The following is a 25,814-nucleotide window of genomic DNA, read 5'->3' as shown; positions in this document are numbered from 1 at the left end:
GGCCTGGAGCCGTCAGCCCCAGCAGACAGCGCAGGCTGGTGGGCAGCGGCTAGGAGTAAGCTGGAACGCGTTTGATTCGGTGCGTCCCGCTCCGGCCGCCGTAAAGACGAGAACCTCAACCTGGAGAAGGCGATCACCGAGGCCGGTAAATGGCAGCTGCGGGGTGGAGGCGGGAGAGGGGCGCTCGGGATGTAGTGGGAGTGACGGGAGGGCATCACCTGGCTGCTCAGGAGTTGTGTTACCCGGCCTGTGACGTAGTTGGCGGCCTGTCACCGCACAGAGCGATGTGTGGTAGCAAGTGTGTGTGATCAGTGCTGGGTATGGGGAGCTGCAGGGTGTGTGACCAGTGTTGGGTGTTGGGCATGGGGAGCTGCAGGGTGTGTGATAGCAAGTGTGTGTGACCTGTGTTGGGCATGTGTGTGTGTGTGTGACCAGTGCTGGGTGTTAGAATTGAGTAGCCTGCTGCTGCAGGGTGGGTGTTGTTGTAGCCTTCAGAGCTTGTACACATTCTGCTCCTCCTGGCCCTGTATAGGCAGAGCAACTCTCTGGGATCACTGCTAGTGTGGTGGAGGTGCTATATGTGCTCTACATACACCAAGGTGAAAGGTCACAATGATACTCTATTTGGAAGCAGAGAATGTCACCTGTTGATGTCATTTACTCATACAACATCCATCACATTATTTAAAGTGCACTACTTGCATGGTCTGATTTCCTTTAAAACGTAGAATGCTTCAGGAGATGAAATCTAGTGAAATAAATACTGCAGAGGAAATATATGAAGTGTAGCTGTTAGTGCAGATGATGAGATCACTAGAGTGTGTCACTGAATAGTCCAAAAAAGGACAGCTATTACTTTCCAAGTGGCTGCAGTAGAATATTATTCATCTGTTTTTCTTTTATAATGGCTTGAAATGTTGATTCTCTAGATACTATATGTGGTTCTTCTGCTTGACAGCAAAGCCTGTCTTTGTTCTTTTTGAAACTTTCAGGTCATAGTGATTATTTATTTATTTATTTATTTATTAAGCTTCACCAATGAGGGACCTATTTAGGGGGAGTGGAACACAGCAAATTTATTTAATGCAGTTTTTTGTTTTTTTTTTATGCAGAAAATTTCCCACATCCCAAAGATAAACCTGTAATGTCTTTTTAGGGCAGACACTGTTTCACACGAATGACTGACAACCGTACACTTAACAGCGCCAGTTTAGGCCTCTCTTCCACAGACGTCTGAACTGCTCTTTTGGTGAGCAGTTCAGCGTCCTATCTGCTGCCTACGACTGCCATTCAGGTGCAATTTAAATGCAGCCTATTGGCGGTGGTTGTAACCCCATGTGTGTGAAATGCTGACATGCGGTGCTGTTACCATGTGGCATAATACCATCTCATGTTGCATCTCAGCATGGGAACCGCTGTTCTCAGATTCAACTGCGGGAGGAGGGGGGGGCAGCTGACAAGCGATGAATTCACCGCCTGTTAGATTCTCATAGAAAAGAGGCCTTGGGGACCCATCTGGAATCCCCATAGGGAAATTCCATTAACGTGACCACTGACTACGCTTTGTGCTGTGATTGGTGAACTTGTTCCCTATGAGGTTTCCTGTTGGGTCCCCTAAAGTAAATTAGTGTCTACTTAAAAGGCAGGTCCAGGAAGAATTAAAAAAAAATAAAAAATTTTTACTTACCTCTGGCTTCCTCCAGCCTCTGGCAGCCGTCCCGTGTCCTCGCCGCAGCTCTGGTGGCTCCCAGTCCCCTCCGGTGCAGATGCTGACCTTGCCAGTGAGCTGCATGCTGGAGTGCAGAAGAAGCTGACCTGGCGAGGTCTGCATCTGCACCGGAGGGGACCAGGAGCCACCTGAGCTGCGGTGAGGGCACAGGACAGATGCAGGAGGCTGGAGGAAGCCCCAGGTAAGTGGATTTTTTTTATTTTTATAGTGCTCGGACCTTACCTTTAAGCTTTACTTGGGGCTTCTTTCAGCCCCTAGCAGACTATTTGGGCAATCGCTGCAGCTCTGCTGCCCTCCAGTGCACCGCTAGCCCCTTCAAAAGATTCCTGACCACAGTTGTGGGCTTCTGCACATGTACAAGTTTGCGCGCCTCTCTCCAGTGGCTAGGAGCAGTTTGTGCTTGTGCAGTTTGTCGTTGTAAACGGCACAAGTGCAGAACAGTCCTGGCCATGGGAGTAAGATCAAGAGAGGCATGTGCAAAAGCATATGACTACAGTTGGTTTTTGATCTTTGGGAAATGGAATTAGTGAGAGTTGTACTATAACCTTCCACTGTGCTAATGCAGATTAGAAAGCAATATAACTTCATAGTATCAAATACAGTAGAGAAAGCAAAAATCGGTAGGGTTAATGGGCCAGTGTATAAATCTAAAAAGTAGATTATAAAATGTAACACTCTACTCATTAGATTCATACTCTGGCCCATAAACCCTACAGATTTTTGTTTTCTCCACTGTATTTGCTACATACTATAGGGTTGGCCAATATTGTGTTAAACCTTGCCATATAAGTTCATAGTATAGAGCTGTTGGGTAATCACTCACTTATAAAACCCGATTATGCCTGTGTAAAGCTCTGGTTTATTGAGAGAAGAAAAATTCACCTAGTTGAATTTTAACTTCATCTTTGTTCACTACCGAGTGTTAATGCTTGTCTAAATGACTTCCTACCTGTTATCTGCTGGAACTATGGTAAATCGTTTAAGTTTTTAAAGGGTCTCTGATCCACACAAAAATGTAATTTTAAAGCAGTTTTAAACTCTGACAAAATATTCAATGAAAATGTGTGTTCCTACTTTTTTATAACCCATACAATCATCATATTTGCTTTTGTGCATAAGTATTATTATTCATTTAGAAATTATAAGTTCCCAAAGTTCAATTTATTTACTTTGAAAGCTGCTAGTGCATTTTATTCATAACTGTTGTATTTCTATTGTAAATTCACCCAGTAATGATTTCTGAGCAGTGTTTCAGTTCAGGAATCACTAGCAGAAGTTTCTGCACAGTCAGAGAATGTTTACTTAATTGTATCAAGTGAAGAATGTAAACACAAGCTAAGGTTCTCACCAGTTTGGATGTGGCTGCCCCTGCAGGAGAAAAAGTCAGTCCTGTGATTTAACCAGGGCTGTGGAGTCGGAGTCGGGGCAATTTTGGGTACCTGGAGTCGGAGTCGGGAAAAAATGCACCGACTCCTAATGAATTTAAAGAGAACCCGAGGTGTGTTTAAAGAATGTTATCTGCATACAGAGGCTGGATCTGCCTATACAGCCCAGCCTCTGTTGCTATCCCAAACCCCACTAAGGTCCCCCTGCACTCTGCAATCCCTCATAAATCACAGCCATGCTGTGAGGCTGTGTTTACATCTGTAGTGTCAGTCTCGGCTGCTCCCCCGCCTCCTGCATAGCTCCGGTCCCTGCCCCCGTCTCTTCCCTCCAATCAGCAGGGAGGGAAGGGATGCAGGCGGGGACTGGAGTTCTGCAGGAGGCGGGGAGAGCAGCAGACTGACACTATAGAGATAAACACAGCCAGCTCTGACAAGCTGTTTGTCAGCAGCTTGGCTGTGATTTATGAGGGATTGCAGAGTGCAGGGGGACCTTAGGGGGGTTTGGGATAGCAACAGAGGCTGGGCTGTATAGGCAGATCCAGCCTCTGTATGCAGATAATAATCTTCAAACCCACCTCGGGTTCTCTTTAAACTGTAATTAAAATAGAAAATATGATAAAATGTTCTATTTCTCAGATAATAGTCATCATAAATCATTTATACATACAGTAATGGCTGTGCTTAGTCCACAAAAATGAAATAAACCAATCAAAATTAGCTGCTTGTGCTGCTTCAATAAAGCAGTCCCCGTATTTTTAAAGTCAGATATACACATCTGATTGTGACTGTATATATGAGGTGTACACAGGAATCTCTTATATATACTAAATAACATCTATGCTGTAAGTATAAAGCCTTTGGTTTGGTGACTATGAATTAAATGGTACCTGAGAAGGATGAAAAGAAAAGTTTTATACATGCCTGGGGCTTCTTCCAGCCCCCTTCAGGCTAATCAGTCCCTCGCTGTCCACCTCCACAACCTGGATCTTCTGCTACGAGTCCTGGTAATTCAGACAGTCAGTGCAGTCTGGCCGCATGCCACTTCCACAGCCAGGAGCGTTCTGCACCTGCGCAACTGTGCTGTGCAGGTGTAGTATGCTCCCGGCGGAGTGTATGCATACGCACTACGCCAGACTGGCTCAAGTACCTGGACTCATAGCAGAAGATCCAGGTGGCGGAGGAGGACAGCGAGGGACTGATTAGCCTGAAGGAGTCTGGAGGAAGCCCCAGGTGTGTATAAAACTTTAATTTCATCTGTCTCAGGTTTACTTTGCTACACACTGCACAGTACTACTATACTCTACATATGCACTCTCCACAGAGCTGCAGGGAATCCACTGAGAATGTTGTGCACATTGAACACAAAGGTGTTGTCCATCACCCATAAACCTGGTTCAGATTGTGCATGAAGAATGTGTAATAGAGGAAGAATCTCCTTATTCCCCTGCAGAGTACCTGCACATCACTCTTACTTGTACCCACAGTCACATTGCCTAGGGCCTGATATGTTCTTTGTTCCTGCCTGTAACCTTTTACAAGTACTCTTAGCAAGGACTAGTTTTTGTCTGACTACAGGGAATAAATATGGCAGTCTCCATATCCTTCTCACTTCAGTTGTCTTTTAAAATTCCTTCCTGCGTTGGGAGTTAAGAGACGAATTTCATGTTGCATACTTTCAATCAACAAGATTGTAATATGCAAATTAGTCGAGGAGTCGGTGGAATCCTAAACTGAGGAGTTGGAGTCGGTGGATTTTTGTACCGACTCCACAGCCCTGGATTTAACCCTTTGAATGCTGTTTTACTAAAAAACAATTGTTAGTATATTATATTCTGTAAATAACCTTTTTAGAGCAATGAAGAAATGATGGGTTTAATTCCACTTTAAGCTTTGGGTCTTATATTTTTAATTAATAATAGCAGTTAGAGGTGTCTATGGGCTCCAAGGCTACCCTGTTCGGGCTGCTTTTAATCGTTCATCTTGCAGCAAGTCTCCAAGAAGTGCCTTTGCTGTGACTGTGTGCTTGTGTACTGGGCATGCGAGGGTTAATGAACTGCTCATGCCTAGTGCACAGGAACAAACTGGGCATGCACCATTTGTAAACTCGTGCTTGGCTATTTTATCTGCATTTGTTCACGGCCTTGGGTGCTTCCTTTCCAGTGTCAGGAGAAAAGGTGTTGGACCTGGGGCCCATGGACCTTTCTAACTGCTGTTAAAGTGTACCTGAGGCGAACCTCATGTTAAAGAAATACGTACTTGCCTAAGAAAAGGGAAACTCCTGGATCCTATAGAGGCCTTTCTCTGGTCCCAGGGGGTGAGTGCAGACTCCCGAAAGATATCCTTTAAGGGCTTGTTGGTATGAAGATTGAGGCTATGCTCCTTTTCATGCACAAGCTTGGCCGTACTGCACCCATGCTCATGCTGGTGCTGCACGGATATGCTCACACCAGAGGAATAGCACAGTCTGGAGCGGCAGCAGTGGTGAGGACCAGGAGACCTCTACAGCATCCGGAGGCTTCCCTCTTCTTCTAAAAGTATGGCTTTTTTGTTTTTGTTTATCCTGATCCTCCTTGTGCCCACTTTTCCAGTGCTGGGTCCCTCTAAATATATATTTAACAAAAGTTGTTTGAATATGCTCTTGTGGCTGTACTTGGACATCGGTACTGGGTATGTGCGAGTAAGGTCTGTGCATGCCCAGTAGAATGAAGCCACTCGTGCGCGGAGGTGAAAACCATGAATGAGTGGCTTCATTTTACTGGGTATACGTGGAACTTACAAATGGTCAGTACGGAGACACTCGGTAGGGGAGCCACGAAAAGGAGGGTCGTAGACAGCAGCAGTAGGTTTGAGGAGGATCTGGGAAGCTTTTGGACATCTTTCGGGCTTACTACTGCTTAGGTAAGAGAAAAAAAGACAAAGGAAAAGTGCTCAGTTTGAATTTGTTTGGCCGCTTGCTGACAGGACAGCTTTCACCTAGTTAACTTGGGCTGAATGGGTGAGGCGGCAGCCAGTAATCGCATGCGTACCATTCTGTTCTGACAAAAGTAGCATGTTGGTCAGAGAAAGTATAAATGACTAGATATAGAGGTAGTCCCCGACTTACGAACGACCCGCCGATACGAACTGCATTGATTCTCTGTTTCCATGGGAACAAGCCCCCAAAAAAATTTCAGATTGACTTGTAGTTTTTGAGAGAATCGATTTTTGAAAAATTTAAAGAAGAAATGGCTTTTAAACTTGTATAAGCAGGTACAGAGGGCAGAGGCGACACAGAGGAGGACACTGCAGGCACAGGGGGGCACAGAGGAGGTACAGGGGACAGAGATGGCACAGTGTTCCGATTTAAGAACAGAGTCAGGTTAAGAACGAACCTACAGTCCCTATCTCGTTCGTTAACTTGGGAATACCTGTACTGTACAATATTTTATTGCAAACACTTTTTTCCTGTGGAATCGGCAACCCTTCCTCAGGTTAACATGAGCTTTATACCTAGAATCTTAGGAGAAAAGGTGAATTGGATCGAGTCCTTGGTTCCTCTCGGGTTTGCTTTAAAGAAAACCTCTGGATCCTATCGAGGCTTCCCCCGTCCTCCTGTGTCCCACGGCGGTCTCGCTCTGGCCTTCCAAACGGCGGGGATGTAAATATTTACCTTCCCGGCTCCAGCGCAGGATCAGTATCGGCTCTCCGCTCGGAGATGGGCGAAACTAGCCGATCACTGTCAGGCCACTGTATTGCGCAGGCGCAAGTCTCCTGCGCCTGCATAGTAGAGCGAACCCAACGGAGATCGGCTATTTCCGCCTATCTCCGTACTGAGAGCCGCAACAGCGCCCCCGCTGGAGCCAGGGAAGTTAAATAAATGTAGCTTGTCAGGCTTTTCGAGCCTGGATTGCCGGAGACTTCTGGGGAGCCAGCGCTGGATTGCCTGCAGCTACAGGGGAGAGGAAAGCTTCATTGGGACCCTGAGGCTTCCCCCTACCGAGATGAGTACCCCCAGGGGAACTTTATTTTTTTTTTGGGGGGGGGGGGTTGTTACAGGTTCTCTTTAATTGGATACAAATAAAAGTCCCGATTAGTTTAACCACTTAAAGTGAACCCAAGGTTAGAGTAATATAGAGGCTGCCATATCTATCTCCTTTTAAGCAATGCCAGTTGCCTGGCTATCCTGATGATCCTCTGCCTCCAACACTTTTAGCCATAGATCCTGAACAAGCATGCAGCGGATCAGATGTTTCTGAGATTGGCAGATCTGACAAAATTGTCTGCATGCTCAAATTCTGGTTTCAGACACTACTCCAGCCAACTGGTATTGTTTAGAAGAAAATAAATACGGCAGCCTCTGTATTCTTCTCACTTCAGTTGTCCTTTAACTCAATCTGGATGTTGGCTTATGTCGATGGTTCCTGTGATTGTAACAACCACAGGTTCATCTAAAAGACAAAAGGAGACCAGGAGCCCAATTGTGCAAAATCGTGTAAGATTCAGGAAAGCAAATTGCTAAGGATGTGTATATACTCACAATGTTGGGTTGCAAATCCTTGCAATCACCGTCAGAGCAGGTGGGAAATGAACCATCCCCGCTCGGTTTTCCAAGTCTGTGACAGGAACTGGGTGGTCGCTCTCTATAAGTTCTTTAGGACAACTAGAAAACTATCACCTATAAAAGAGGTATACAAGACAATTAAACAGGGGTGGAGACACCCAATGCATAAAAGATAGGCTAATAAGCTGTTAATCGTATAAACAGAGAGGGAATCTTACCTCTTAAAGAATTTGGACCAGTTTATTGAATAAAGGTCTTTTATTCAAGCACATAAAATAGATAACGCGTTTCGCGGGTACTTGCCTGCTTCCTCAGGTCAATGAAAAAACAGGTGCCCTAACTGCTATGGCTGTGTAGCAAGCATGAGCGCCTCTCTGTCAATCTGGATGTACTGGTATGTCCAGATTGAGCCTCAGTAACTCAAACAGGGCATAGCGGTATGTCCTGACAATTAGCTGTGGGTGTGCTCTCCTGCCGCTCATTCATGGTAGGACTTACAAGTCAAGGATTGGTGATTCCCCCCCCCCCCCCCCCCAAGCCAATTAAAGTGCCTGGGAATGGATGAAATGTAGCGCACTCAATAAAGAACTTTGAGTTTGACCTGGACGTGCATGTAGCGTAGAAAAGAGTTGCAGCAGACCTATGGTTAGTGGGTGAGGGTGGAAATGGGGAGAGCAACTACGAAATAGATATTGAATGGATGAACATGACTTTAATCAGGAGCCATGTTCATTCATAAAAATGAAAGTAAAAAATCAAACTCTTCCTAGCATCATCTTGTGGCCAAAAATTAAAATTCAAAATCCATTAAAAAATTACTATAGTTCTTAACCCCTTCATTAGTTACCTTAGGAACTTGGGGAGTATTCTCATTGGTCCCCCACTCATGCCTGGTAGAGGAAGACCTGGGTGACGGCAGCGGTTCCAAATGACGACGACGATGGCAAGACAGGACAGATAATAAAAGTAGACGGTGACAAGACAGAAGATGAGAAGCCAAGTGAACAAATGTATGCTGGAAAAGGCGTAGTGAGAACGGACACGGTCCATTCCCCATAGGCTTTTGTCGTTTCTGTAGGCTTGTGCAGTGTTCGGAAAAGTTGTGTAGCACCTAAGCTTGTGTTCCGATTCTGCTGCAGTTTAAAGGATACCTGAGGTGAAAGGGATATGGAGGCTGTCATATTTACCTCCTTGTAAACTATGCCAGTTGCCTGGCAGCCCTGTTGATCTTCTGGTATAAGTAGTGCAGTGTTCTCCCCAGAAACTTTTTCCAGCCAGGTGGCATGTAAAAGTAGTCGGGTGGAGCGAGATGAGAGAATGCAGGGCTTGTGTTTTTCTGCACAACTCTGCTTATAGCAGAGGAAAAGGTAAGCTGATGGCAGCAGGGTGCTTATCAAAACTAGCTGGGTAGAGCACCTGGCTTAAAGAGTCTGGGGAAAACCCTGTAGTGTCAGTCAAAACCCTGGAACAAGCATATGGCTAATCCAGTAAAACCTGAGTCAGCCGAATCGGAGTACGTAATCTGCTGTATGCTTGTCCAGGGTCTGTGGCTAAAAGTATTAGAGTGACAAGATCAGGAGGGCTGCCAGGCAACAGGTATTGCTTAAAAAGAAATTAATATGGCAGCCTCCATATCACTCTCACCTCGGGTTCCCTTGAAGCAGACACGTTTATAATGGACAATTCTGAAAGGTTCCTCTAGATAACATAGGATCCAATAACAGTTGTCTCGGTCCTTCCTTTTTTTTTTTTTTTGTTTTTTTTTTTTTTGTTTCCTACAGTGTGGAAAACAGAATGTTAGTTTTTATGTGTAGTGTGAACCTATACTTGCTGTCACCTGCAGGGATTGGTAATTGATCCCTTGGGGGATGCGTTCTGTTGCTATGGAGGAGGGTGTTGTGACACGCAATGTCGTCAAATCTAGCAGGGGGAGTAAGGGAACAATGGACTCGGCCGAGACAGCCTAGCAAGTTTGTGAAGCTTAGAGAGACTCTGTAAGAACATTCTCAGCCTTGTTTCTTCTATCCTATAAGTTCTTGTACCTGTTCTAAGGTGGTCTGTCTTACTGCAGCCTTTCCTAGTTGCACAGTGGCTGTATTATCTCTGTATTATTATTATTTAGTATTTATATAGTGCCGACATATTATGCAGCGCTGTACAGTGTATATGTATATCTATCTATCTATCTCTATCTATCTATCTATCTATCTATCTATTTCTTGTCACTAACTGTCCCTCAAAGGAGCTCACAAGCTAATCCCTACCATTGCCATATGTCTATATTATGTAGTGTAAGTACTATATAATCTAATCTTCTTTCCTTTGTCAGCTGTCGGCTCAGGCAGGAATGTGCTGCTCTGCTGTGATAGGTAGCAGTTATACACACCCTCTCCACACCCCCTGCAGGCTCTGTGTGAGTCACAGACTGAGCTTCTCTCAGCCTATCACATGCTGGTTAGCAGCCATGTTTTTTGTTTGTAAACACTGCCTAAAATTGGCAATTACAAGCCAGGATTGCAGCAGGGAGTGGCAGAAACAGCAAAGAGGAGCCAAGGAGAACATAATGAATAGAATAGTATGCTTTTTATTGTAAGAATTTTAGAGTACAGATTCTCTTTAATAGACCCCAATTAGGAGTCACAAAAAATGAAGTTTGATTGCCAGTGGGTAGAACAGATGGTGGTTTTGTTTTGCATCTGATTGCACACAACTACTGCACGATAACAGTATTGGTAGATCCCAATAAGATTTCTGTTGGCGGCTTGTAATGCAAAGGGGTACATGAATTGGAAAATACTGATTGAGGAGTATCGATCATCATTGGCTTCAGGGTCATTATGTATGAGCAGGAACCAGATCAGATACAATGACAAGCATCGGACAAAAGATCACTGAAGTAGCTGAAACTAAACAAAGTTTCACTTTGTTCACTTCTATCATTTCCTACAACTTACAGCATTTTACATAAGATTTTCTGTTAAATAAAAATAAGGTGAAAACTTACAAAATGCCTGTCAGGTTTTGGACACAGTTACCAATAGAAAAGCCTTTCGGATTGCGTCGCTTTCTCAAGTCTGTCATTTAGTTAGATAACAAATCTTAAGGGGGTTAGACTCTAATTTATTTATACAAGCCAAAAAAGTACATTTCCTAGAGTGAGATTGTTATGCCTTTGGGTCAGTGCATGACAAATGTGATTTATTTGAACAATTCCCATCGTTGGTGCCTGTGGCTTATTGATTCCCTGTGAGAACAGTCTCCCTGTCCCAGGTATGAATGGTATCTGTCGCCTGAGATGTAGATTTGCAGCAGACGCAGAAAACAAATGCCAAGTTCAATCTTTCTCTCACTGCCAGTTGAATGGGGACTGTGACAGATGTATAGAAAGTGACATGTTTCCACTTACCTTCTGATACATTGCAGCAATGGCAACAGGGAAAAAATGTTTTTAGAAATGTAAAACAAGTGAACAGCAGTAAAGTAGCACAATGTAATTTCCAGCTGAACGACCACAGCTTAGCATTTTTATGAGAGTCTATTACCTATGTAGCACTGAAGGAAACAGAGGGACAAAAGTGGAGGCATAGATATGGTTTTTATTTAACACGCTCTCTCGTTTTAAATAAATTGATAAAATTCTATTTCTGATCCATCTTGATCAACCCTAGCATTTTAAATATAAAAATAAACTTGGACAAAAGGAACTTAATGCTAGGAACACACCATACAATTTTGTGTTAGATAGATGGTTCGATAGATAATTTCCTTCAAGTCCGATATTATTTTCGATCGTTTTGTCTGGTCGATTTCTCATAGAAGTGAATGGAAATTGATAAGAAAAGATAAGAGAATTGAGCGGAAAAATGGATCGAAAATTGACCTAAAAAACATTGTGTGTTCCTAGCATAAGTCTTATTCTGTAAGATATATAAATGGCCGTATCTGACCACTTAGTAAGCTGTTTGCCCAATGATACTTCCTTTATGTTTAAACTGGAGTTCTGCAGCTTAAAATATATATATATTTTTTTTAAATTGTACATGACTTGATGTAGTGATCGCAATAGTCTTAAAACAGGGAAAACATTTTTTTAGCCAGTCAAATGCGCCAGCTGCTTGTTTAATTTACCATTGGCCAGCTAAGGCTTCTTTTCGCTGAGAAATGCAATGGTTGTAAGGCGTGATTGCAGTGGGTATACGATGTGATGACCGTGTCGCCCGGAAGCAGCCTTCCTTACTGAGTATCACGCATGTTCAGTGGGAAGTTAAACATTTCCCTGAAATAACTCCGCTTCCGCACCACGTACACTCCCGAAATTTTCAGGGTGGAGAGGGGACACCCCGATCTACCTCTGTGCCAAATCGGAGCCCCGTGAACTAGCTGGGCTCAGGGGCTGCAATTTTAAGAGCACTCCTCTCTACCCTGAAAATTTCAGGAGAGTACGTGGTGCGGAGGCGGAGATATTTTGGGGTGATTTACTTGGCAGCACAATTAAATGGGAAACAGGCTCCTACTGCGCATGCGGGGCTGTCATTACACCGGATCGTGCAAAAATTGCATAGGGACACGATTTCTATGCACTTTTTCTACGCTCTTATATTTTGTGTAAAGGCGGCCATAGACCTGACGATTATGGTCAGATTCGATTTCAGCATGAAATCTTCAGGGAATCGGCTGAGCCCGCTGCGGCTGCACCGCCGCTGGTCCCCCAATGTTTAACTTTTCACCTTCCAGTGTGCAGGGAGAAAAGCGCTATATAAATGTTATTGTTACATTACTTGTCCGGTAGCAGCCTCCGTGCGGTGACTGTCCATCTTGCTGGGCAGCCGCACACACACACACACACACACACACACACGTACACGCTAGCGGTACATAGCTTCTGATGTCAGACGCTATGCGTCGATAGCGTGTATGCGGAACCCAGCAAGATGGACGGTCACTGCTTGGATGCTGACACTGGACAGGTAATGTATAAATGCACACACCAGGCGCATTTATACATTGAAGTGACGAGGATTTTGCCGTTTCATAGCTCATTCCGAAAACTGCTGCCGTACCGCTGCACACCCGACCAACCAACTTCGGCCCAACATCTTGCGCCATGCGCGGTCAACAATTTGACCAATCGTCCCGAAATTCGTTTTTTTTCAGCGGTCGGGCATGCACTTGGCGGCACCGATTTTTATCCAATTCAAATATAATGATCGAATTGGATGGTCGATCGTCCGGCAAGCCGTCTGTTGTATGGCCACCTTAAGAGCTCAATTGCATGAAAAATGTAGCAGGCACAAGGTTTGTAATCTGGGTGGGGTGGATAGCAAATGCATCGTGCTAATGGAAAAGTCTGCCTCAGTTTCCATGTCTTTAAGTACCTAGTGTTTAGCAATCCATAAATGATCAGATTTGACTTGCAAAACTCACTGTGAACGAATCTGCTGAATATTGTTGCCCACACATGCCACCCAATCGTAATTTTATTTGAAAGTTTGCCAGTGTGTGGCAGGCTTTAGGAGAATTTTGTGCTCCTTGCCAACCTGAAGCTTCCCAGCTTAACATGAAAACAGAAGGCTCAATGGGAAGTTATTGCTTCTACAATCTATTGATCATTGCAAGCCAATCGATAAACTTCCAAGTTGACCTCAGGCAATATCAGTTGAACAGCTGGATGGGCAGAGTGTTATTTTTAATCGGATGGCGAAAGATTGATGGCCACACAGCACTGACGAGCTAGCAATTCAGCATTTCAGTAGAGATCTTATTTTTAAAGTAAAAACCCCATTGAGCTCGGGAGGGAGTTAGATACCAACGTAGAGGAAGGACTCTGTATAGTCCAGATTCTTCCCATCTCCTCACTGACACCAATGTTGCTATGCAGGGACCCTCTGAGAATATCCTACAAGAGCTTGTTTGATATGTTCTTGAGCGGCTTTGTGCAACATTGCAGGCACGGTCCTACTCTCGCTTATGCAGTAGGGCTGCGCTCATGCAAGAATGGGAGTGCAACAAAAAGGGCCCTGGCCAGGTTTGTAGCTCTGGAACTTGTAAACTTTGTCAACTCTGAGATGGTTTTACTTCAGAACATAGTTTACTAGAGACCCCTGAACTGTACTGAAAACATTTTACTACTGGCTTTCCTTCTAGACCGTGATATGAGGAAATAGAAGAACCCCCTTGGTCTTAAAGCATCTGCGTGCGTGCCCTTAGGTGACCTCACCAGTGTTAGCCCCCGCCCTCCAGCTGGTATCATCCCCTTGCTCTTTAATCCGTTCCCAAGTTAGTAGTTCAATGTGTGCACGTCACAAGAAATAGACTTGCCATAGCGTAAAACCATCTAAAATCCTTAGCTTTATTAAGAATTTCAATTGCAACTGCGCAGGTAACGTTAAGCTTTGAGTTAAAAGCTCTCCCCCATAGCGTTCTGGGCAGGCTACTGGCATCCATGCTAATCCTCACTAGCGTAAGCCAACACTTGCAGTGATTGCTTCCTTGTCTGCTGCCAGACTTCGCCCAACACGTTTCGTCATGTAAAGTATGGTCTTTGCACGCCCAGTAGAATGAAGAGCCTGTGCATAGAGGGAAAAAAGATGTGCACAAGTGGCTTCATTCTACTGGGTGTGCATGTACCTTACTAGCCAGTGCAGGTGCATGCGGCCAAAAAGAGGAACGGCACCCTGTGTCTAACCAGTGAGTTCTATGATCAACCAGGAAACCTCTGGACCGTACAGTCTTCCAACCACTGAAGTATCTAACTTCATCCCACCACTCCCCACTTCAGTTGTATTTTAATGTGGTACATATTTACTTACTGCACAATCCTGAATCTACCCTAAGTTATTTATTGTGCCAAGCAGCAGCCTATTCTGAGGTCCTGGTGTTTGGACAGAATGAGAAAGTAGCAAGAATGCAGACAGACTTCTTTGTTGCAATTGTATGTAAGGAAAATACTACAACTCATTTGTCTTCCCAGATCTCCCTCTACTGGAGTAAAATCCATGCAATATATTTGCATTATTGATCAAGGGAAACTTTTGAAGCTTTCTCTAAAGACAGATATACAAGCACTGTCATTCTTTAGAATGATCCTGAACTGTAGTAAATGAGGTGGCTGCATTGAAACTTAGCTGGCGTGACAGTTGCTTGTCTAATTTAATAATGACCTGCACTGATACTTTAGGTCCCAGCTCTCAGATAATACTTAAAACTCCTGAAAGATAATTAACACATATGTACTCTCTACCTGACCAAGCTTACACCTGGTGATTGGCCAGTGGGGTTGAGCCTGCTGCGCATTTTCACTGTAGCCAAACTTGGCTCTGTGCTAAAATGGGTAGTGACCATTACCAGCTCTTATGTTTGTGGGTCACAAATCAGAGGTTTGGAAACTGTGGTAGATTGCAGGTGTAGGAGTTGCTAAAGTTTGGTACTAACAGAATACTTTCATCAGCCAAAACGACTGTTCAGGACAAATTTGTGTGACCCGTTTAACTAAATCGCTTTTGGAAAACCAAAGCTTCACAATGCCACATTTGTAGGTAGCTGTGAGTAGAGGTAATAGTGACGCTTACCTTTAATTCGAACCTCTGCAGTTGTTACAGGATGTCATTTATTCTCCTATATGATGATCCTAATGAAACAAACCTGATCTAAATAACAAACACTTACTTGCACAAGAGCTCACAAAATCCCATCACAATACCACTGACAGACTTCATTCGCATTGGGCATCATTCACAAAGCTTTTCACCTGTTTTCACCATATCCATGTTAAATTTTTAAGCCCCCAAAGAGCAAAAATATAATCTAGGTAAGAAAAGTAATATTGAAATAAAGTTAATCAGGAACAACTTAACTTTGAGTGATTTTGCTTGTAAATGTGCTGAAAGGTTATTTTTATCACTTGGGTGATAAGTCATTTATGAGAAGTTTTGTGAATAGAACTAATTGCCTGTGTTTTCACATTTTTCCACAGTACGGAATAGCATTTGAACTAATAGCCAATGTTGATCAATGGCCTCATTCACATAATGGTTGATGATTCTAAAATGTACACTGTCACTTGCATGGCAATGCAGTTAATAATGTGAACAAAGCCTTAATATAGTTACAATACCGGGCAGCATAGTGGTTAGCGCTCTCGTCTTGCAGCGTTGGGTCCCTGGTTCGAATCCCAGCCAGGAGTTTGTACGTTCTCCTCCAGTCTGAGTGGGTTTCCTCCGGGCACTCCGATTTCTTCCCACATCCCAAAAAACATACAGATAAGTTAATTGGCTTCCTCCTAAAGTGGCCTTATACTACAATACATACACTACATGATACATAGATAGACATATGACTATGCTAAGGACTCGATTGTTAGTCCATCTGAGGGACAATTAGTGACAAGACAATATACTCTGTACAGCGCTGCGTAATATGTTGGCACAATATAAATACTAAAATAAATAGTTCTCAGCTGAAGCCAGTTACGGTCATCCTTGCTGAGAATCTAATGCTGGATACACATGGTGCGTTCCCGCACTCTATGCGCCGCTCGATTCCTGGCCGCTTAATTATTTCCAAGCGCATTTCGATGATTGTTAGGTCGATTCTCATGTAAAGTATGCCAAATCGACCTAACAATCCATTGAAACGCGAATCGTACATGTCGGAAATAATCGAGCGGTTGCGAGTCGATGGGAATCGAGCGGCGCAATGAGTGCGCTAACGCACCGCGTGTATCCAGCATAAGCATGTACGGGAGCCCCCCGATCCCCCTCCATGCCTCGAGTATATTGCTGTTGCCACTCCCCCAGCATGTCCACCCCGCCCACCCCCCCAAAAGAATAGAAATGTACAGTACTCAAGTCCCGATCTCTGTGGGCGACAGTAATTGTATGTGTCTGATAGTGATCCTTTGATCTAATGTAGATGATTTGCACATTATGGGCTTGATTCACAAAAGATTGCTAACTGATAGCACGGCCGTTTTCGCTCGAATTGTCGCATGCGATCGCGAATTTTCACGCAAAACGATAACGTTTTCATGTGCAAACGCGAAGTTTAGCGCGGAATCGATATCGTTTCCACATGAAAATTCGCATTTGCGCACGAAAATGTTATTGTTTTGTGCGAAAATTTGCGATCACGTGCACTGCGAAAATTCGCACGAAAACGGCCGTGCCATCAATTGTGAATCAAGCCCTATGTGCTGTAACAGTGGTGTATCCTTTCTGGAAACAATCTTTGTAGTTTTTTGCTGATTTTATATGAGCGTGCTTTTTAGGATGCCTTGTTAACCCCCTTGGCTAGCACTTGGCAGTTCCTATGATGAAAGTATTGTGCAGCTTTGTTCTATAGATCACAGGTTTTCAGCAACCCAGCATGAGCGTCTGCTTTTATTTTTTTATTTTTTTTCCTGGGAAAATAACTGTACCACTTAAGATTAGAAGCAAATAAAAGGCATGATACTGTGTGCAGAGTGGTGCTTGAAAGCCTGTGAACTCTTCTGAATTTCCTCAGCATTTCCACATAAATATGACCTACAACATGATCTGTTTTTCATGCAAGTTCAAATTCTATAATGAGCTCCCAGTTAAACATGAGACTTAAAACCTTCTCCTTTCTTGTTTATAATTGATGACAATTATTGAAAGTTGCTTTATTTGTGTGCAGCAGAAGTAGGTAAGCAGTTATTTGAAATGGAAATGAGTGTTAGATACAATGGAATAAGAATGAGGTGTCAGTTCTGCAGTAATTTATAGGACCGGAATCTAGGGGTTCATTCTCCCAATCTGATTTTCACAACACAGGTATGAGGAAGTGTCATGGCTCAAACACAGGAGTTTATCAGGACCTCTGCAATACAGTTATGGATGCTCACTGGCCTGGAAAAGTTTAGAAAAATATTTTTAAAGAGGGGTTACATCAGTCCACTCTGCTGTGGAGTGGGTACAAAAATCATCCGACTCCTCAGCCTATGAAACCTCCAACTCCAGGTACCCAAAATTACTTCAACTACTTAGTCTAATACCAGGGCTGTGGAGTTGGTACAAAAATCACCCAGCTCCGACTCATCAGTTTGACTCCAGGTACCCATAATTGCTGTGACTCCAACTCAGACTCCACAGCCCTGGGTAGATCAAGTACAGGTAGTCCCCGACTTACAAACAACCGGCCGTTATGAACGGCATGGATTCTGTGTTTCCATGGGAACAAGTCAAAACAAAAATTTCAAATTGTACCTGTAGTTTTTGAGAAACTCATATATATATATATATATATATATATATATATATATATATATATATATATATATATATATATATATATATATATATATATATATATATATATATATATCTATCTATCTATCTATCTATCTATAATAATTTTTTTTTTTTTTTTAATTCAAAGAAAAAATGGCTTTTAAACTTGTATATAGGGCAGAGGTGACAGAGGGGGACACTGGAGGCACAGAGGAGGTACAGGGGACAGAGATGGCACAATGTTCCGACTTAAGAACAGATTCAGGTTAAGAACGAGCCTACAGTCCCTATCTCGTTCGTTAACCGGGGACTACCTATACAGGATACAAAGGCTGCCATGTTGGTTTCCTTTTAAACAATACCAATTGCCTGGCAGTCCTGCTGTAGTATCTGGATCACCTGAAACAAGCTTGTGGGTAATCCAGTCAGACTTCAGACAGAAACATCAGATCTGCATGCTTGTTCAGGGTCTGTGGCTAAAAATAATTAGAGGCAGAGGATCGGCAGGGCAGCCAGGCTATGTACATTGTTTTAAAAGGAAATAAATATTGCAGACTCCATATCTATATTGCTTTGGGTTGCCATTACAAATAGAGCTAGTGGAATATTGGTAACGTTACAAATATTCCACTGTAGTTAGTGGGTAATTTGATAGAAAAATATCGGTAACTTTTTACGATCAGTACAGTAAGGTTTTAATTTGCAATTGCATCCCTCTATAAAGTGGATATTCAGCCTATAATACCGATGTACCTTTTTCTCTTGTAACTCAGTCCCAGAGGTCCAGTGACTTCCGGCGCATAGCTCCACCCCTTTGCCAAGAAGCACCTTTTTGTTTTTCTCTATATTGAGTACAGAAAACTGCATTTGTAATTGGGGGGGGGGGGGCGGGCTTGGAAGAGAGAGACGCCATGCACTGGAGATCGCCAGCTCTGGCCCTACAGCACTGATTTACAAATAAGAATGGGCAGGTAATTATAACTTTACATGAGAAAAGGATCCTGTAAATTTCGATTGTAGCCTGGATATCCGCTTTTAAGGGAAGAGCCCCTATACAAGTTCTTATACGCAGCATCACTCTGCTGGTGTGTGACAATTAAAGCACAGTAAAAAATGGTAGGTGCCCATACCAAGCAACACCTGACTAACCTATAGCTGCAGGGAAAGCCTCTGGGTGGGTGTTGCACTTCACACTATACTATGCTACTTTCAGCTGCATTTTTGTCATTTATCCCCTATCATTTGTAAATAAGCCTTGTAATGCAATATTCCCTCTCCATGCCTAACCCTGATCTGCCTTCTTAACTTTATACCGAATTCCTAATGCTTAAAGTGAACCTAAACTGAAACCAAAATTTTTTTTCACTTACTTGGTCCTTCTACCAGCCCCCTGCAGCCGCCCTGTGCCCGCACCATCACCGAATGATCCTCCGGTTCCCCGCAGCTCCCAATTTTGGATTTGATGCGTGGCCTCATTGGTGCAACTCCTGATCGCCCTCCCATGCACAGGAGCACTCTGCGCAGCACGAAAACATCTCTACTGCGCATTGCCAGAACGCTCCCGCTCTCATAAATCTTTTGCTTGAGTTTGCTCCACAGGTTCTTAATCGGAGTGAGGTCAGGGGGGGGGAGGGGGCCCACCATGAGTTTCTCTTTTTTTTATGCCAATGACGCAAAGGTAATCCTTGCAGCATAAGATGGCACATTGTCATGCATGGAGATTATTTTATCACAAAACATGTGGCTCTTCGTTTTGTACCATGGGAAAAAAAGTAGTCAGTCGGAAACTCCACATACTTTTCTGAGATCATTTTCACACCTTCAGGAACCCTAAAGGGGCTGACCAGCTCTCTCCCCATGATTCTGGCCCAAAACATGACTCCGTGACCTCCTTGCTGATGTCGCAGCCTTGTTGGGACATGGTGACCACCCACCACTCCATCCTTTTGCACCATCCAGGGTTGCATGGCACTCAACAGTAAATATGACTGTTTGAAAATGTTTTTGTTATAGTTCTGGGCCCACTGCAGTCGTTTCTGCTTGTGCGCATTGGTTTGTGGAGGCTAAATAGGTTTATGCATAACTGCAGTTCTCTGGAGGATCTTGCACCCTGATGCTTGTGGGACTCCAGAGGCACCAACCGCCTCAAATACCTGTTTGCTACTTTGTAATGGCATTTTAGCAGCTGCTCTCTTAATCGGATGTATTTCTCTAGCAGAAACCTTCCTCATCTTTCCTTTTATCTGCACACACTTGTGTGCTTCGAGTCAGCCACAATGATGATCACGCTTAAGTTTTTATTAATTATCTGAGGTTTTTATACCTTGTCCAAGGCATTCAGCTATTTCACACTTTTCGGCAGCAGAGAGAATTTTTCTTGAAAAATGGTAGTCTACTTAGTAATGTGGTCCACCCTTTATTTATATAGCACCGAAGTATTACACAGCGCTGTACAGAGGATATATTGTCTTGTCACTAACTGTCCCTCAGAGGAGCTCACAATCTAGTCTTTATCATAGTCATATGTCTATATGTATATACTGTGTAGTGCATGTATCATAGTCTAGGGCCAGTTTTTAGGGGAAAGCCAATTAACTTATCTGTATGTTTTGGGGATTTGGGAGGAAACCGGAGTGCCCAGAGGAAACCCATGCAGACATGGGGAGAACATACAAACTTCTTGCAGATGATGACCTGGCTGGGATTTGAACCAGGAACCCAGCACTGCAAGGGCAGAGCACTGAGGCCCCATTCACACTAAGAAGCGCAAAGCGCCGGCGATTTTTGGCGTTGTTTTGCAGGAGTGGATTTTTTTTACGCGTTTTCATGCGGAAAAATCACTGGACAGTGCAGCGATTTCTCCGCGATTAGCGCAAATTGTCCAAGTAAGAATGGGCCCATATGGTTTTATTACACTAGAGCTTTTAAAAGCGCTAGCGTTTGAGCATTTTGCCGAAATCGCCGGCAAAACGCTTAAGTGTGAATGGGGCCTAACCACTACGCCACCGTACTGCCCTTTTTTTCATTCGTTTTTCCTTTTTAATCGGGCTCATCAGAGATGTCAGAGATTGATTTCAGTGTTTAAAAGAGCCCTGAGGCACAATACTCCAGGAGTTTCATTGAAAAACAAAAAATGTAGTCTTTAACACTTAAATACAATTTGCATAAAAATCTGGAACGCAGTAAAATAGACAAATGCCGGTGTCCATGTTATCATCTCATGGCCAATAAACACCCTTATGCTGGGCATACACGGGTCATTTCTGCACTCGATCATTTTCGCCGCCAATTCTGCAGTCCATTCTCTTATCTTCCGCTCGTTTTTTCTTATCTTTTTCCATTCACTTCTATCAGGAATTGAGAGGCAAAACGATTGAACGGGAAATCAAACATGTCGGAACTTATCTATCTAACCATCTATCTACTAAAAACTAACTGTGTATTCCCAGCATTACTATCTATGTTGCAGCTTAAAGAGGAACTCCAGTGCAAATAATGTAATAAAAAAGCTTCATTTTTACAATAATTATGTACAAATGATTTAGTCAGTGTTTGCCCATTGTAAAATTCTTTTAAATCCCTGATTTACAGTCTGACATTTATTACATGGTGACATTTTTACTGTTGGCAGGTGATGTAGCTGCTGCATGCTTTTTGGCAGTTGGAAACAGCTGTAAATAGCTATTTCCCACAATGCAACAAGGTTCACAGACAGGAAACTGCCAGGAGTACCACGGTACTCAGAGCTTCTTGTGGGAGGGGTTTCACCACAATAGCAGCCATACAGTGCCCTCTGATGATCCATTTGTGAAAAGGAAAATATTTCTCAAGTAAAAGGGGGTAGCAGCTACTGATTGGGATAAAGTTCAATTCTTGGTTGGAGTTTCTCTATAAGGCTCCATGCACACTTCAAATCCATTTTGCGATTCTGATTTGCAATTCCGATATTCCCTGCATATAATCAACAGAAAAACTGAGGAAAAAACGCAGCATGCAATAACAATTAAAAATAGAAATCGGATGTAAAAACAGATTAAAAATCGGAATCGTGTGCAGGGAGCCTAATGTCTCACTGCCCCATCACTTACTGATCTGCTGCTCCCGGCACTGGCTGCCTACAGTCTAGTTTCATGAGACCCATTACTGTAATTGAGTAATGTGAGTTTGATGTGCCTTGGTAAAAAAAGAAGCACCAGCTGTGCTTCAAGCATTGAGAAGCCTTCAGTAACATATTGCTGCAGAGTTTGTTAGTCTGTCCATAAGAACTACTATAGAAACTGTTGATTGCATGTTGCTTTTTGTCTCATCCACAGAAGAGCACCTAGCAGGGTTTTGTTGTGTAATATAATACACAGTTGTACTCCGCCTGCAGTGAGTCATCTTAACGAGCTTTGATTTGTCTTTCCTTTTGATTTATATGTGCAGTTCCTGTCTGAATGTTAATTGACTGTCATAGATTGTTGAATACGTGAGGCAGTGGTATTTCAGGTTCCAAGTATAAATTCAGCATCCTCCTTCCCTTTTTTTTTTTTTTTTATTTCCCCAATCTAATTTATTCAGGTATTTCTGCCCTGTCATACTGGTCAATTAATGTGGCTGTCCAATATGAAATTACCCTTGGTGCTCAAATGTGGATCACTTTCATGGCATAAGCAGTGTTCTCCCCGGGCTCTTTTAGCCGGATGCTCCACCTGGCTAGTTTTTGTGAGCACCTGGCTGTCATTGGCTTACCTCCTACTATTCTGAAAGCAAAGTTGCACACAGAAGCACCGGCCCTGCTACCCCACCTGGCTACTTTTTTATGCAGCACGGCTGGAAAAAAATTCTGGGGAGAACACTGCATAAGTAATACAAAAGTTATTGCTATATTTAATAGTGACTGCTGAAAATTATGAGGAATCTTAAATGATACATGAGCTAAAGGACAAAAAAGCTTTACTCACCTGGGGCTTCTTCCAGCTCCTAGCAGTCTATCTGTCCAGCGCTGAAGTTTTACTGTCCTCCAGGCCACTGCTGTCCTATCCCTCTGCGCATGCGCGCCTCTTGTGATCAGGCACCCGTGGCCGGGAGCACTTTGTGCAGTTCACAAGGACTTGAACGTCACTAGTGCAGACCCCTCCCGGCAATAGGAGCGCAATCAAGATGAGGTGAGTAAAGCTTTTTTCTATGCCAATGGGAATAGACGCGGTGGTTTCCCAGGACCACGTAACGCCAATTAGTGTGAAGTCCTAGGGGCGTGGGTTGCAGGGGATCGCGCGCATCCCCATATGAATGACGGATCACCGCTAGATGACTTAGACGCCGAAACGCTGTCTATTTACACTGTACAACGCTGCAATCTACGGCAGCACTGTACTGGGGACAGCCGTGTCACTCGGCAGTGTCCCCTGGGGAGGCACAAGAGCTATTGGCTCTAATAGGCTGATGCCTATAGGCTCGTACACACGTCTGATCAAAGGCAACGATGGGTCCGTCGTCGCCTCCCGCTGGGCGGGTTTTCAGCAGACAGTACAGCGTATGTACAGTCTGTCGGTGGGGGAGGATCGTTCAGAAACATCGTTATCAGTCCACCGACACTGTACACACGCTCTACTGTCTGCTGAAAACCTGCCCAGCGGGAGGGGACGACGGACCCATCATTGCCTTTGATCAGACGTGTGTACGAGCCTTTAGAGAGCCGATTGCTGGTGGGGGAGGGAGCGGCAGGAAATATTATTATTATTATTATTATTATTATTATTATTATTATTATTATTATTATTATTATTATTAATAATAATAATAATAAAAAACAAACATGGCAGCAGCGATCAGAGCCCACCAACCTAAAGCTCTGTTGATGGGCAAGAGGAAGGGGGGGGGGGGGGGGAGGTCATGTACGGCCCTGCAGTGAGCCCGTAAAGCTGCAGTGGCCTAAATTGTAAAAAATAGCCTGGTCACTAGGGGGTGTAAGCCTGTGGTCTTCAAGTGGTTAAAGGACCTCTGTCACGAAAATCTTAAAATTTAAAATGCAAATAAGAAGTACGGTTTTTTTTCCAGAGTAAAATGAGCCATAAATTACATTTCTCCAATGTTGCTGTCACTTGCCGTAAGTACTAGAAATCTAACATTGACAGGTTTTGGACTAGCCTATCTTCTCATGGGGGATTCTCAGGGTTTTCTTTATTTTTAAAAGCACTTAGTGAATTGAAGTTTTTACTGCCAAAGTACAGCAAGCAGGGAGGCTGGCCAGCATCTTTGTATAATTCTTTTTCAGGGAATGTCTTTATAAAGAATAAATGTCATACTGAGAATCCCCCATGAAGAGATGGACTAACCAAAACTTGTTGGTAATGTCAGATTTCTACTACCTACTGTAGGTACAAAAAAACAAATGTGTAGTAAGTGTTACCTTTTAATGGCTTACTGATAAAGTTATAGTATGCAAGCTTTCTGGGATCCAGAACCTCACCTGTGCACAGGTGAGGTAGTTAGTGTCTCAGCTACATGAAATCCACCTAGCTGAGACACTAATTACCCCACCTGTGCACAGGTGAGGTTGCCTGCAAAACATGCCACGTTGGCCACAAGGACAGGTTTGAGCAACGCTGATCTGAGGTATAGAACAATGCTAGACTACAATAGGAAGGTTACACACAGGATGAATGTGTTTAGGTATTTACTAAAAGTACTGCTGCATTTCTGAAATATGATAGTTTAGCCTTAGCAGCCTAGTTCTCCATTATATTGTAGATGGTCTTTTAATGCATCCCAGCGAGGTCTCCAGTAAGATATACAGTGTAGTCTGAGAATTTCTCTGAAATAAAATCTTAGAAGACTGCTTGTAAAATCTTATGGTGCCAGCATCTGTTGGGTATGGATAACTTGGCAAAGTTGCTTTCAAATGCGTAGCCACAGGGCATCTGCACATATCTGGGTTACAAGCTTATTAATTGCTAGGCTAGACAAGCGTCTGTGTCCCTAAAGCTTAACTATGTCTTCAGGGTCTGTCATTGTAGCCATGCTAAAATGTGCTGCATGTTGTTATAAAGTATTATTCCTTTACATGCAGTTTTTTGTTTTGGTCTCCTTTTTTGCTCCTTTTTTTTTCTTTTCTTTTTTTCCCCCCATCGGTATATTGTAACGCCAGGGTATCATGTACAAGTGTTATGTATCGCTAAATATTAATGCCACCTTCATTTTTTTTTTTTTTTTTTTTTACACTTCGCTGTAATTTTTTCTTTAGACGGATGATTCTCTTAATTTGCTTACCCTGTTTAACCTTTCGTGCTTTTTTTTTTTTTTTTTTTTTTTTTTCTTTTTCTTTTATTTCCAGTTGAAGAAAATAAAGGCAGTCAATTGTAGCCTACATTAAAGTAGACCCAAAGACAAAATTTACACTTTAGCAGATGCAAGACAGTTTAGCCCCCCCCCCAACCCAAGTATAGGTAGCCAGGTATAGGGGCCACCAATATTGGTATCTAGTTATAGGTGCCCCAGTATAGGTTAGCCAGGTATAGTTGACCCCAGTATAGGTGCCTGAAATATAGGTTAGCCAGGTTCAGTGGTTTGCATGGGAATGTACGGCCCATTGTTCTTAAAGGAAACTTACCAAACTAATACAATAACCAGACCAGAGTTTTTTATGAGTTGAAATGGCCGAGGCCAGCTTTGTTGGGGCTTGGTAAATGAAGTTCTTTTATTTATTTTTTTATTTTATTTACTCTTAAATCTTTATTTAAACTCTTTAATGAACACCAAAAGCAAATGTTTGTACACACTGGTACATCTGGGTGATATTCCCAAAACACAAATAACACATAAAGAAGAACAAAAACCTATTGTCCGCTACCGGGCGACATTACCCAATAGATCCGCCTCCTTTTCCAGAGGTGATAAGCCCCCAACAAAGTCTTACTGAGCCTCGACAAGTT

General features: G+C 43.2%; 1 protein-coding gene across 4 annotated transcripts in view; it reads left to right on the top strand.

The window, feature by feature from the left end:
- The first annotated feature begins 13 nt into the window (after window positions 1–13).
- The window catches only part of SEC31B (SEC31 homolog B, COPII coat complex component), a 109,503-nt gene continuing 83,702 nt past the window's right edge, over window positions 14–25,814 (top strand). For all 4 annotated transcript variants that reach the window (XM_068257876.1, XM_068257875.1, XM_068257874.1 and 1 more), the window contains exon 1: window positions 14–145. The gene's annotated coding sequence lies outside the window, so the exon portion shown is untranslated. The remainder of the gene's footprint in view (window positions 146–25,814) is intronic.

Source organism: Hyperolius riggenbachi, chromosome 10, assembly GCF_040937935.1.
Source record: "Hyperolius riggenbachi isolate aHypRig1 chromosome 10, aHypRig1.pri, whole genome shotgun sequence".
Taxonomy (NCBI): domain Eukaryota; kingdom Metazoa; phylum Chordata; class Amphibia; order Anura; family Hyperoliidae; genus Hyperolius; species Hyperolius riggenbachi.
Note: the sequence above shows the minus strand (reverse complement) of the source record. Positions and strands in the feature narration are given on the sequence as shown.